The following is a 15216-nucleotide window of genomic DNA, read 5'->3' on the forward strand; positions in this document are numbered from 1 at the left end:
AGACCAAGTTAAAGAACGTAACATGCCTCCAGCATGCATGAAGGTCCATGAGACCTGGGTTCAAATCACAGCATACATACACCCACACCAAAAACTTATTCACTAAAACAAGCACTTCTCAAATATCCAGATGGTGCTGTCATTAGAATATTATACTACGCTGGGCACATTGGCCTGTTCCTAAAAATCACATCCTCCTTTTGGAAGATAGGATAGAATAATAGCCAAAATATCAAAGTTAGTCTGAGACACAAGTTCCAGGCCAGCCTTCAGATCCTATTTTTAAAAAAAATAAACAAACCACGCATAATTGCAGCACTGAATTTGGGGTGCATCCTGAAGATCAGAAAAGCAAAGCAGCCACCCACTGGCTCTTACCTCTACCTCAGTCTGAAATGTCAATCATCTCAGAATGAGACTAAGAGCCGTCTCCTGCCATTTTATAACACTCTTTAGGGCTGGGATTAAAGGTGTGAACTGCTGGGATTAAAGGCATGTACCATCACTACCTGGTCTGTAAGGCTGACCAGTGGGCTGTTTTCATTTCTGATCTTCAGGCAAGCTGAAGTGATTCAGGTGTGGTGACTACTGCCTGTAAGTCTCGAGACAAACTGAAGGATTTTAAGTCTGATATATGCAGTAGGCCAACTAGGGTTACAAAGAGAAATTCTGTCTCAGAACAAGTAAATAGCTCAGTGAATGTTATTTCCAAGGCTCTTTTTTGCATCATAATGATGGCTACCCATAAATAAACTAAAACATAAAAGCAAAGTACCATTAGAATTATAGCATCTTGGGGCTGAAGAGACGGCCCAGTACTTAGAAGCACTTACTGCTACTCTTCTAGAGTACACAGTTTAGTTCCCAGCACATAAAGACAGCTGACAACCACCTATGTCTCCTTCTCTAAGGGATCTGACACCTTTTCTGACCACTGCAAACACCAACACACAAACACATTCGTAACTAAAATAAATCCTAAAATGTATAGCACTTCACTTACTCTGTTCAGCTGAGTGATCAGTATTATGGATACTAAAGCAAACTTCAAAGGAATCCTAGCACTCAAGAGACTGAAGCAGGAGATTGTATTATATGTACGCTCCAGGCTCACCTGTGGATGGATCAATAAGTAAAGGCAACTGCCACCAAGCCTGACCACCTCAGTTTGGTCACTGGGACACACATGGACCTCTGATTTTCACATGTGCCACAGTGCACACAAGCACACATTCCTAAGCATGTGCATACACTAAATTTTTCTTTTAAAAAAAAAAGACAACTCTTGTCTAGTTACATAGCCTTGGCTGGCTTGAAACTCCTAATGTAAACTCACAGGGATTCACCTGCCTCCGCTTCCCAGGTACAATGATTCAAGGTTTGTGCCACCATGCTGGGCCCAAATTTTTGGTCCCACCCTTTTACAATATAAGTTCTTTCAAAAAGCAGTATTAGCAAGCATGGTAACACATGCTGCCTTCAATCCCAGCATTAGCAAGGCAGAGGCAGGTGGGCCTCCCTGAGTTTAGGCCAGCATGATTTACACAGTGAATTCCAGAATGGACAGGACTACACAGGGAGACCATGTTTCAAATAGAATTAGACAGATATAGACAGAATTTTACAAACATATCAGTAAATTAAACTTTGTTTTTCTTCCTTGGCAGTTGAGTATCACAAACACTAATTTTAAGCCTGGTGTTGTTGGCATGCACCTTTATCTCCCAGTATTTGGGAGATAGAGGCAGGTGGATCTCTGAGTTTGAGACCAGCCTGGTGTACAGAATGAGTTCCAGAACAGCCAGAGCTACACAGAGAAATTCTATCTCAAAAAAAACAAACAAACAAAAAAAAAAAAACAAAAAAAAAAAACTAGGGCTGGAGAGATGGCTTAGAGGTTAAGAGCACTGGCTGCTCCTCCAAAGGTCCTGAGTTCAATTCCCAGCAACCACATGGTGGCTTACAACTATCTATAATGTGTAGGCAGAACACTGTATACATAAGTAAATAAATCTTTAAAAAAAAAACTAAACAAACACTAATTTTTTTGACTCATCAGTTATTCTAACTACGTAGTGAGTGATAAAGGAAACAAGAACTTGCTTTCCTAACATTAAACTCATCACATCTTGTTTGTTTTCTTATCCTCGGCTCATTTTGCAGAGGCAGCACTTATGTCTGCATAACTTCTGGGCAGCATAAAATGGCTACTTTCCAAAACCAAAATTCCAAACCCAAGGACAATGCAACCCTTCAAATGGCTTTCCTGTCATGCATTTCTTAAACATCTTTACTCTTTAATAAAAAGAATTTTAAAGCAGAGAAGATATTTTTAACCCTATCATTACAGAACAAGCCTTCAAATACTCAAAACACCTTTGATTTTCACCAAGTTGCAGAATGAATTCCCTGCTGATTTGGATAATTAAAAAGCCATCTCCTCATCTCCAAGCATCCACTGGCACAAGCACATATTGTATACATTTGAAGGACAGGACAAAAGAGCTAAGATTAAAAGAAGCAGAAGCAGCCAGTGGTGGCAGTGCAGTCCTTTAATCCTAGTACTCAGGAGACAGAGGCAGGTCAATCTCTGAGTTCAAGCAGAGATTCAAGTGAGTGCGGTAATAGTCTGGTTAGTAATTATAGGACCTATATTTGAGCCCCAGAACCTATTTACAAAAAGCAAGGCCTGTATATCCTAGCATTATGTAGGTGGACACAGAAAGATCTCTAGGACTTGCTTGCCATGCAGTCTAACAGAATCTGAGAATTCCAGGATCAATGACAAAACCTGTCTTTTTTTTTTTTTTTTTTTTTTTTGGTTTTTCGAGACAGGGTTTCTCTGCAGCTTTAGAGCCTGTCCTGGAGCTAGCTCTTTTAAATTAAAAAACAGGGAGGGGAGAGGGAGAGTGGTGTAGGAACATGCCTGTATTCCCAGCAATATAGACTCAGAAGCCTGTACATTCAAGGCCAAATGGTCCATGTAAATAAAAAGCTCCAAGCCAGGTAGAGCTACACACAACACAGTGAGATCCTGACTTCTATAAAGGGCTATTCTTTTTTGGTTGTTGTTTTCAAGACAGGATTTCTGTGTAAAGATCCTAGCTGTCCTAAAACTCTCTACAGACCAGGGTGGCCTCAAACTCACAGAGATCTGCCGGCCTCTGCTTCCCAAGTGCTGGGATTAAAGGATGCACCACCATGTCCAGCTAGCGGGGAGCTATTTCAAGACAAAAGTACATATACTCTAGATAATACTATAATGCTAGGATCTGCCGGGTAGTGTGGGCGCACGCCTTTAATTCCAACACTTGGGAGGCAAAGGCAGGCGGATCTTCGTGAGTTCGAAGCCAGCCTAGTCAACAAAGTGAATTCCAGGACTACATAGAGAAACCTTGTCTTGAAAAACTAATGAACAAACAAAGGGAGAGGGGGACGGGTGGGAAGGACCGGGGAGGGCAAGGAAAAGAAAGGAGACGGGAAAGAAACGGAAAGGGAAGGGAAGGAAAGAAAACTAAGATTTTTTTTTTTCTTCCTCAAGACTAGGTTTCTTTGCCGGGCAGTGGTGGCACACGCCTTTAATCCCAGCACTCAGGAGGCAGAGGCAGGCAGATCTCTGAGTTCTGAGACCAGCCTGGTTGGTGGTGGTGCACGCCCAGCTCTCGGGTGGATCTCTGTGAATTCAAGACCAGCATGATCTACAAGAGCTAGTTCCAGGACAGGCTCTAGAAACTACAGGGAAACTCTGTCTCAAAAAACCAAAAAAAAAAGAAAAAAAAAGCTCAAAACAGAGTTCTTTCCAGTCACTACTGGAAACTGCATGCTCTATGCTGTAGCCAATGACGACTTACATGCTTTCCCTAAGGAATACACTCACTGTCTCCATCCTTCCCCAATCACCTGCCTAACCTTCGATCTGGTTTCCTTCACGTCATTACTCCCACAGAAGAAACGCTACCCCCAGGCCATGACCTCTGTTTGCAGTCTTCCCTCTTGTTCTCCTGCCTCTGTCTCTACCACTCACTCCTTTTCAGGTATGGAAACACCATCCTTGTTTCCTTTTGTCCTCAAACGCTCAGCACTATTTCATTCTTATTCCTGAAATAGAAAATCCAATATTGAGAATGCCCCCTCGCCACCATCTGTGTGCTCTACTAGCATCAGCAATTGGCTGGGGAGTGGGGTAGCTAGTGCTGGGCATGAGCAAGGCTGTGACGGGTTCGAGCAGCACCATCTAAAGAAAGGAAGAAGGCTGGGGGGTACAGATAGCTTGAGAAAACAAAATGCCCCTCAATGTATGTGCCTGACCACTTCATAAGGTAACTATAAACTGGCACAAAATAAAAAAAGTAAAGTAGCCTATTGTATTGAAGCTCAGAACTCAAGTTCCAACTTTAAATGTCTCCCCACCAAATAAATAGCAAAACTAGGTATGTAAAGTCTAGTGGAACCCTATACAATTCAAAGACCCCCCACCTCCGTATCCCATTCCTATTCCTTACCTAGTATGGAGAGCAAGCCTTTTACACTACAAAGATGCTCAATTTCCTTTCCTTTGCTTGCTCTTTTTATCAGGTAGCACCTGGCCGTACTCCCAGACAGCAGCATTTCAGACAAACAGAGCAGTAGAGAGTGATTAAGAGCACCTAGTTCAGAAGTCAGACAGACTTGAAATCTACTAATTTTGAGATTAGGAAAGCTTAATCAAATACTGTTTCCTAAGCCTGTGGGGAACCTAGAAAAGATAATGGATTTCTAATGCTTGGTTATAACTGGTAACAATTATAGGATTAATGTATGCTGCTTGAGTTTCTTGTTTTATCTATTTAACTTACTGACCTCAAAATATTTATTCCAAAAAAAGTTGAATAATTTTACTGCAGTATGGTCAAAACATAAAGTTCATTTTAATCCCAATATTCAGGAGGCAGAAGCAAGCAGATCTCTTGAGTTCCAGGACAGTTTAGGATACACAGAAACTCTGCCTCAGGAGAAGACTTTTGGAGTATTTGCTAAGCTTTGCAACAATCACCACAATTTAGCTAACAAATAAGATAAACCTGCCATTTCCTTGTCCACTCCCGGCCAGACCCTGGTTACGTACATCTCATTGTGCCAGCTCTATCACATTACCATCTATAGGGTATTTCCCAATCACTACTGTTCTGAAGAGGGCAGCAGCACTACGAACTGAATCTAAGGTCTAGGCAATACAACCACTGGGTTACAGCACCTCCATCCTTTTTTTTTTTTTAATTTGAAAAGAATATGTGCTAGGCGGTGATGGCGCACGCCTTTAATCCCAGCACTCAGGAGCCAGAGGCAGACGAATCTCTGTGAGTTTGAGGCCAGTCTGGTTGATCTCCAAGAGTGAGTTCCAGGGTGGCCAGAGCTACAAAGAAACCCTGTCTTGAAGAACCTCCAGCAAAAAAAAAAAAAAAAAAAAAAATCCTTTATAGCAATATTTAGAGATTATGTACTTTGGAGTTCTAAGACGGCCAGGACTATTTCACAAACACTGTCTCAAAAAACAAAAAGCAAAAAAAAATAAGAAAAAAAGAAACGGGGTCTGTGTAGTCCTGGTTATCCTAGAATTCCCTAAGTAGATCAGTCTGACTCAAACTCTTAAGCAATCCCATGCCTCTACTGCCTTTCCAAATGAGATCAGGACACATTAAAAAAAACTTTTTTTAAAAAAATTAAGCTGGGCAGTGGTGGCACGAGGCAGGCGGATCTCTGTGAGTTCAAGGCTCCAAAGCCACTGAGAAACCCTGTCTCGAAAAACCGAAAAAAACTGTATGACGGCTGGAGAGATGGCTCACAGGTTAAGAGCACTGACTGCTGTTCTAGAGGTCCTGAGTTAATTCCCAGCAACCACATGGTAGCTCACAACCATTTGTAATGAGATTTGGTGCCCTCTTCTGGCCTGCAGGCATACATCAAGGCTGAACACTGTGTACATAATAAATCTTTAAAAAAATTGTATGAAATGAGCATGGTGGAGCATGCCTTTTATTGCAGCACTTCAGAAGAGAAAGCAAGATCTCTTAAGTTCAAGGCCAACCGATATACAAGGAGAGTTCCAGTTCAGCTATGAAGGAGTAATGAGATTGGGGCAGAGGGGACCTGAGAGACAGCTCAGCATTTAGGAGTGTGTGCAGCAGTTCCCATCACTCTTGTTAGGCAGCTCACAACTGCCTGCAACTCCAGCTGATCGGAGAGCAAAAATGAAAGAGCCTCTACATGGCCCAAGTGCATATACACAGCATCTAAATTATAAAAACAAGCATATATAAAAGTTCTTAAAATGTGGAAATAATAGAAATACCAGGTATTACTGAATTGTGTTCTATTAAATACAAGTTAATAACACCGACTAGAGCAGAGGTTCTCAACCTTCCTAATGCTACAGCTCTTTAATATAGTTCCTCAAAAAAAAAAAAAATACAGTTCCTAATGTTGTGGTGACCCCTACCACAAAATTATTTTCACTGCTACTTCATAACTGTTAATTCTGCTCCTGTTGTGAATCGTAATGTAAATGCCTGTGTTTTATGATGGTCTTAATGCAACCCCTGGAAAGGGTCGTTAACACCCAGAGGTTGAGAACCATTGGTCTAAATACAAATAAAATCCAATTTTCACAAGATTTGGAGCACTCCTGTGTCTGTGTTTTTACATTTGGAAGATACAGGCAGAAGAAATACCACAAGTAACACACCTAAACCTCTTGCCCTGAACTACAAGTTAGTGCAGAGCTATCCTTGGCAGCTATCTGAAAAAAATAAAAAGCCCAAGGATTTAATCCAAGTATTCAGGAAGCACAGGTAGAAGGACCACAGAAAGTTTGAAGCCAGCCTAGTCTACGTAGCAAGTTCCACACCAGCCAGGTATACTAAGATCCTATGCCAACAATAAATAAATAAATAAAAGCCAGGCATGATGGCACAGACCTTTAATTTAATCCCAGCACTCAGAAGACAAAGGCAGCAGGCCTTTAGAGTTTAAGGCCAGCCTGGTCTACGTATTGAGCTCTAAGACAGCAAGGAACCTAGAGACAATAATGTAGGGCTGGAGAGATGACTCAGAGATCAAGTAGAGCACTGGCTGTTCTTCCAGAGGACCCGGGTTCAATTCCCAGCACCCGCTTGTCAGCTCACAATCCTAACTCCAGTTCCAAAGGACCCCAGACCCTCACACAGACACATGCAGGCAAAACACCAATATTCATAAATAAACTTTTAAAAAGTGACAAAAAAGAAACAATAAGGTATGTTCTAATAAGTATTAAATGTTCAAATGGGGGAGGGGGGTTAAGCCCACTTTTTTCCTCAGTGCAGAAGACTGAGCCTTGATGCTTGGGCAGGAAGCTTTCCATTACTGAACCACACACACATTCCTAACAACTTTTTAAAAAACATTATTATATTTTTGTGTATGCAATACCACAGCGTGTAAGTGGAGGTCAGAAAAATAGCAGGAGCCTAATCTCATTCTACCATGTGGATTCTAGGGATTAAACTCAGGAAACCACACTCGAAAGCATGTCTTTATCCACTGAGCCATCTCACTGACCTAGAAGACTTTGTTTTAAATGTGTATGGGTGTTTACCTGCTGGTACTTTTGTCCATACCACTAGAGGCCTGATGCTCAAGAAGGCCAAAAGAGAGTGTCAGATCTTCTAGAGCTGGAGTATTACAGACAGCTATGAGCCATCATGCATGCTGGGCACTCGTCAGCAGTCCTCTTGAAGAGCAGAAAGTGCTCTTAACCTAAGCTACCTCTCCAGCCTTTTTCTTTTAAATTGCTGTTTGTCCTGGATCTCCTTACACAGACCAAGCTGGCCTGACCTTGCTCTCGGAGAAGGCCTGCCCCTGCCCCCAAGTGCTGGGATTAAAGTTAGCATCACCACACCCAGCCCTCTAACAACTCTGTGTTCTTCCTGTAAAGCTTACCGCCCTTTATTTTACTTTACGTGCACTGGTGCGAGGGTGTCAGATCTGGAACTGAGTTTCAGAATATAATTGTGAGCTGCCATGTGGGTGCTGGGAACTGAATCGAGTCCTCTGGAAGAGCCACCTCTGCAGTCAGCCCCTCCTAAAAACTTTTAGAAGGAAAATATTGCCTGGCGTTAACCAAGGCACTTCCTTCCTCAACACAGCCCTGTTCCACACCTCCATTCCAAACACTTAACTGTGTACCAACTGAAACTCCAGTTCACAAGCAACTATGTCCCTCCGCCAAAAATTCACAAAACCTGGTCCTCAAGGTCTGTACCCACACCTGTGGAGCACACCTGTAAAGGGTAGAAGTGGAAGCACGGAAATCAGTTCAAGCTCATCCTTGGCTACCCATCAAACATAAGGCCAACCTGGCCTACAAGACCCTGAATTTAAAAAGACAAACTTTCCAATGAATTTCCTTTTATTAAAAAGTACAGGAAGTTGAACTGTACTCAGTTGCAGGGTGCATCTTCAGTCCTGGTTCGACCACATGCACCCCCCCCCACACACACACCCCAAACATAAACCTTACACAATCTGATTGTGGGAAAAGAGAAAGGCGGGGCCAGGTGGTGGTTAATCCCAGCACACCTTTAGCCTTTAATCCCAGCACTCAAGAGACAGAGGCAGGCGGATCTCTGTGAGTTCAAAGCCAGCCTTGTCTACAAGAGCTAGTTCAAAGCTAGAGAAACCCTGTCTAGAAAAACAAAACAAAAAAGAAAGAAAGAAAGAAAGAAAGAAAGAAAGAAAGAAAGAAAGAAAAGGAAAGACAGACTTCTCAGTTAAAACTTGTAAAACTCTCCCATGGGCTTTTTAGTGACATTTCCCACATAGACCTTCCTCTAACTTTCTTTAAGCTCATCCCCACTCCCCAGCTTGCAAACAGAACAAAAGGGCCGCAACACTCACTCTATCAGAAGAGGAGCATATAGGCGCAGAACTGGAATCCCACCCAGCACTTGGAAGTCTGGAGAAGGAGGCTACAACAAGTTTGAGGCTACACCCTGCACTGGAAAACACCAGCTACAGAGTGAAACTGTCTCAAACAAACATGCACACATCAAGGCTGCACTCTGGATTTCAGGTCAACCAGGGCTACACAGTGAGACCATCTCAAACAAACCAAAGTAAAGTCAACGCTAACATTTAAAAGTTAAAAATCACTTTAGACCATGTCTACATTGCAAGACAGTATTATACTTTCTAAATGCATTTTATATCCTTAAGGAGTAAACATCAAAATTAGGCCGGGCGGTGATGGCACATGCCTTTAATCTCAGCTACTGAGAGACAGAGACAGGCGGATCTCCGTTAGTTTGAAGCCACCCTGGTCTGCAGACCAAGTTTGGACAAGCAGAACAAGCTCCAAAGCTACAGAGAAACTGTCTCAAAAATAATTAAGTAATAGGTAAATACATAAACAAACTAAAAAAATCAGGCCAGAATGATATGCCAGATGCCTGTAATCCAGCCCTCAAGAGACTGGAACAGGCAGCACAGTGAAACCTGATCAAATAAAAAGTACATTAATTAAAATAACCTCATCATTCTTGTAACCATGTTCTTCAACCATTTCTTCCAAAATAACAAAATTCATTCAAACTAAAAATAAGGGAGCCTCCTGAGGAGCAAGCACTTCTTCAGCTACTAGGAAAGAGAGTAGAATCCCTTCTCAAGGAAGCCCAATCCACATGCAAAGAGAGATCAGAGGAAACCAGAGCAGCAGGAAACAGGCAGGAGAAGCAATTACCACAATCCTTTCTCATGGCCTCATTCTCGGCCATGTTACAACTTCCACCCATATTTCAAACAAAACAATCTCCCTTTCCCTGAAATGTTTAGTTTCTGAAGGTCAGAGGCAGCAAGGAAGCAAAGTGGGGGGGGGGGGGGGATCGGAAGTGTGGGAAACACACAGGTCAGGCCCTGGGGGTGAGGGGAGTGAACCTAACAGAAAGGAAGAGCCCAAAGTAGGAAAATCAGGCAAGAACATAAGTCAGCAACAGAAGCGTGGAATGGGAAAGTGAGACACCTTTGCTCAATAAGACAAATCTTTGTAACCACTGGAAAACAGGCCTAGCCAAGACAAAACACAGTGGATCATCTTCTCCAAAGACTGGAATTTATCCTTTCCTAAAATAGGCAGACACCATACCAAAGAACAAGTCCAATGTCTTAAGCTACACTACAGAACTTTTAGGTGTGATATTCACCTTCCTTCTACCTTTATCTGAAAAACCAACACCAAAAAGAACAAGGAAGTGGAGGCACATGTCTTTAATCCCAGCCCTCTGGAGGCAAAGGTAGGTGATTTTCTGTGAGGCCAGTCTAACCTACAAAGCATGTTCCAGGACAGCCAGGGCTACACAGAGAAAACCTGTCTCATAAAAGAAAGAGTAGGTAACTCAGAGGGAATACTGTACTAACGTGGGACAAAAAAAAAGTTATACCAACAGAAGAGATATGCATAAACACTGTTCACTTTAAAAAAAAAAAAGTTCATGGGCTGGAGAGATGGCTCAGTGGTTAAGAGCATTGCCTGCTCTTCCAAAGGTCATGAGTTCAATTCCCAGCAACCACATGGTGGCTCACAACCATCTGTAATGAGGTTTGCTGCCCTCTTCTGGTCTGCAGACACAGACAGAATATTGTATACATAATAAATAAATATTTAAAAAAAATTTTTAAAAAAAAGTTCATTGTAAACGGGTACAGCAGCGCTTGCCTGTAATCCAAACAGCCTGAGATTCCCACCTTAGAAAAACTGAGGCAAGAGGCTTGAGACGGAAGTCAGCCGTTAGGTAGTGCAACCCTCTCTCAAAAACGACCAAAGAATGACATGCCTTCAAATAAAAGAAGATCTCTGTGTACCTCATGTAGAGACCTTGAAAGAGCTAAATTGTTACTGTACACATTTGCTGGAGAAAGTCAAAGTGTAGGCAAATGTGCTCCTTGGAAATAAAGCAGAAAAGTATAGTGGTAAACTACAGGACTATGTTAAAGCAGCACACAGCAGGAATGATTCGAAAACAAGAGTCCTGAGTGGTGACAGTTGACATGCCTGGGCAACGAAGACTTAAAATTCAGGGGGAAAGGTAGGAAAACCTAGTAGTACAGTGATTACAGTGATTCCGCGGTAAAGAAAGCTGAGCTGGAATGCATCAGGCTAAAAAAAAAAAAAAAATCATCTTTTAAATTTCTAACAGCTCGCTTTACAGTTTACAAAGCACACTCTTAGCTTGCTTTAAAGAAAAGAATAAACTGTGACACAACCAGACTACAAAAACAGGCAGGGCACGAGGAAGAAGTTTCAACTGACACCAAAGCATTCCGGAATGAAAGTAAGTAAAACTGAACTATGCCTTCAGGTTAAGTAGGAAAGACTAGAGCGCAGAAGTTGGGCTTTAAGACCAGTTCCCAGGACCGGCGCCAGACGTGAAAGCGGAAAGGTGGTAAGGATGAAGGCGACAGCGTGGCGGGGGAGCTCCAGCCTACACGCAGGGACCGAGGTGGGAGAGAAAACCACACCCTCCAGGACAGAAAGCCGGGGGAGGGGGAGGGGAAGGCGCCCCCTGGGGCTGGGTGGGGCCCGGCCAACTAGGATGGGGGGGGCAGAAACAGAGGGTAACCTGAGCGGGAGAGGAAGGAGGGTACCCAGGCCTGGACACACTAAGGAAACCAGAAGCCAGCGAGGGAAGCTCGGCCCGGTCCACCCTGGTAGACCCTGAGGCATCCCAAAGAGGGTTGGGAGTTCTGAAGACCTTAGCCCAGGTCTAGAAAGCACAAGACTGCAGGTTTCAGGACCCTGAAAGAGCGACCGAAGGGACAGGGGGACAATTTACCGCTGCTGCTCTCGTTGGACTCGGGACCCGCTGCCGCCGCCGCCGCTCGTTACCTGCCAATGTGCCTCTTACAAAGCGGCGGCGGCGGTAGGGGCGGCCCTGCCCGTCACGTGATCCCTACGTCACGGGAGGGGCGGAGCCAAGACAAGAAACTTGAGCCGGTCTACCCTGCTGGAAAGTACTACTCTGGCAGCTGGGCAGGGGGGTTTATGTGAAAGCTCTGGGGAAGCTGCCATTGCTCGCGGTTGGAGTTTCAGGGTCGTTTTATCCGCTATCTACAGGGAATCCACTACTAGCGCGTGCTGTCGCGCTATGATGACCTCAGACACCGCAAGTTACTCGCATGCGGCCGCCTCTGTCATCACGTGACATGGTCCAACCACTCAAAGCAAGCCTGGCCTCTAGTCATTGCCGGAGTGAACTACAACTTCCAGCGTGCTGTGCGGCAAAAAGCACTGCGTAAGACCGCCTTTTCCCGTCGATTTCGTAGATGCAGCTCCAGACTCCGGCTACTCCAAGTACGGTAGCGCGGGCACCAGTGGCTGCCACCTGCTAAGGAATCAACGTGGTTCCTGCTGGGAAGTGTAGTCCTGGCGGAGAGTGAATCACGCTACCACGTTGCGGGACTGGCGCTCCGCCCTGCTCTTTGCGCGGGAAAACGCTAACGGCTAGCTGCTGAGCCGAGACGCCGCCGAGAACGTCCTCCGGCTGATGAGCCTCGAGACCTCAGTGTAGTCAAAGGCGCATTGCTCTCTGCGTTCCCAACACTCTCCTTCAGGACACGACTAACGTTTTTTGAACACCTACTCGATGTCCGAGGTTTATAAAATCGTATTCTAGCCCAAGAGGTTGGGGTTCTTTTTTTTTTTTTTTTTTTTTTTTTTTTGCGATAAGGAAAGGGAGACTTACCTCCTGGCATAAGAGACCCGAATAAGGTTTTGCCTTTAGAAGTTACCTGAGCCACCTCTTATCAAAGATGTTAACTTCAGGGGATTAAGCACAAAGAATGGTTTTTTGTTTGTTTGTTTTGGTTGGGGTGGAGGTGAGAGCTTGGTTGAGTTTTTCTGTTTGGTTGTTTTGGCTTTTTTGAGACAGGGTTTCTCTGTGTAGCCCTGGCTGTCCTGGAACTCTTTCTGTAGACCATGCTGGCCTCGAACTCAAAGATCCGTCTGCCTCCGGTGCGCTAGGATTAAAGGCGTGCACCACCACCTCCCGACTCAAATAATGATTAATAGTTGAAGGCTGGGCAGTGGTGGTGCAGGACTTTAATCCCAGTACTCTGGAGGTAGAGGCAGTCAGATCTCTTGAGTTCGAAGCCAGGCTGGTCTACAAGAGCTAGTTCCAAGACAGACTCCAAAGTTACAGAGAAACCACCGTGTCTTAAAAAACCAAGAAAAGGAAGAAGTAGAAAACAGTTTCACTCCAGCCCAGATTAACCTAGCCTCATCATACTGTCTACAGTGACCTCTTACAACACCAACTGCTGGGTTTACAAGCAAGAGCAACCCACCATGCCTTGTTAATAAAATTAGTTTCAAATAATTTTTAAAAAATGTTTAATATGTATATATTCGGATATGCACCATGTACGTGCCTAGTTTCGGATCCCCTGAAACCGGAATTTGAAATGGTTGTAATCCAGCTTCTGGGTGCTGAGAATCAAGCCAACGTCCTCTGGAAGAACTGGTACTCTAAACAGCTGAGCCATTTCTCCAACCCTGTTTCAGTTCTCATTGACTGGGTTGTTGACACCAGGGCCAAGAATATAGTTCAATGGTATTGTGCATACTTAGCAGGCACAAAGCTGGAGTTGCAATGCCTAGCACCAAAAAATATAGATTTAAACATAATACAATATAAATACATGTGTGTAGTTTATTAAGATAGATATATCACAACTTTGGAATCCAGCAAACACTGCCTCCATTTTGAGTTTTCCTGGATTGTGACAATTAAGTTATGTAGCAGGGTGTGTTGGTGCAAGCCTTTGATCACAGCACTCAGGAGGCAGAGGAAACGAATCTCTAGGGCCAGCCTGGTCTACAGATCTAGGACAGCCAGGATTATACAGATAAAACCTGTACCGAAAAGACAGAGAGAGATTATGTAAAGTATCTGCGTAGTAAAAAGAAAATTAGCTTATACTGATGGTACAAGTATATCAACTTGCTAGTTACTAATAGACATAGTCTATTTAAATTACTTGGCTAGGGGGCTGGAGAGATGGCTCAGAGGTTAAGAGCATTGCCTGCTCTTCCAAAGGTCCTGAGTTCAATTCCCAGCAACCACATGGTGGCTCACAGCCATCTGTAATGAGGTCTGCTGCCCTCTTCTGGCCTGCAGTCATACACACAGACAGAATATTGTATAATAAATAAATAAATATTTACAAAAAAAAAAAAAACTACTTGGCTAAAACAATTGAAGTTTTAAGCAGTCCTGCCCAGTTCAAGGGAAGTCTTTGTTCTTCTGCCTGAATTGATCAAAGAATGCTCAGGGTGTACCTCTAACAGTAGAGTTTATCCTGATTATTCATATGGAGATACATCTTATCTCTCTTGACTAGTTATCTATCATTGTGTCTGGACAATTCAGTCTCTGTTTTGTTTAGTTTAGTTTTTTTGTTTTGGGGGGGTTTGTTTTGGTTTTCCAAGACAGGGTTTCTCTGTTGTTGGTTTGGAACCTGTCCCTGGAACTCATAAATTCTTGTCAGGTAGTAGTGGCGCACACCTTTAATCCCAGCACTCCAGAGGCAGAGGCAGGCGAATTTCTGAGTTCGAGACCAGCCTGGTCTACAAGAGCGAGTTCAAGGAAGCCTCTGCTTCCCGAGTTCTAAGATTAAAGACGTGCATCACCACTGCCAGGCTATGTTAAAATCTTTTAAGAGCCTTGACGTAATACTTCACAATACAATGTCTTATGTGCTAAATGGAAAAAAGTAAGACTGGGAGAAGATGGATTAGCAGATGTTCCTAGCAGGGGAAATTGTGTGAGCCCCAGGCAGAAAGAAGTAAATTTAGGACAGTGCTTTGGGAATCAGTGTAGCGCAAAATATAGGTATCAGTGGTGTCTGTGCAGTGTTTTGCATGTCAAGCTAAAGAATTTATTTTCTCTTTCCTCCAGTTACTAATCCCATAAGAATCTGATGTTAGTAGGGGTCTCTAGAAGCAGAAAAGTCTCCTTATAGGCCCTGGGGATTAAGCTCTAACGGTAGAGTGACAGGTGGTGGCGTTGGTGAGAAAGCTGCCCCTTCAGATCCTTTGCTGCTGCGGTGGCATGGTTGTGCCAGCCTGAGGACGGGCCAGCTGACTACTCACTCGTCAGCTTTGTTTCAACCAGCACAGACCTTTCTGTCGAGTTTCTGAGATTCCCT

General features: G+C 43.7%; 1 protein-coding gene across 2 annotated transcripts in view; it reads right to left on the reverse strand.

Annotated features, from left to right (window-relative positions):
- Ubap2 (ubiquitin associated protein 2) overlaps positions 1 to 11947 on the reverse strand; it is a 70024-nt gene extending 58077 nt beyond the window's left edge. For both annotated transcript variants that reach the window (XM_038347854.2, XM_038347853.2), the window contains exon 1: positions 11844 to 11947. The gene's annotated coding sequence lies outside the window, so the exon portion shown is untranslated. The remainder of the gene's footprint in view (positions 1 to 11843) is intronic.
- Between the last annotated feature and the right edge of the window lie 3269 nt (positions 11948 to 15216).

This window comes from Arvicola amphibius, chromosome 11 (genome assembly GCF_903992535.2).
Source record: "Arvicola amphibius chromosome 11, mArvAmp1.2, whole genome shotgun sequence".
NCBI lineage: Eukaryota > Metazoa > Chordata > Mammalia > Rodentia > Cricetidae > Arvicola > Arvicola amphibius.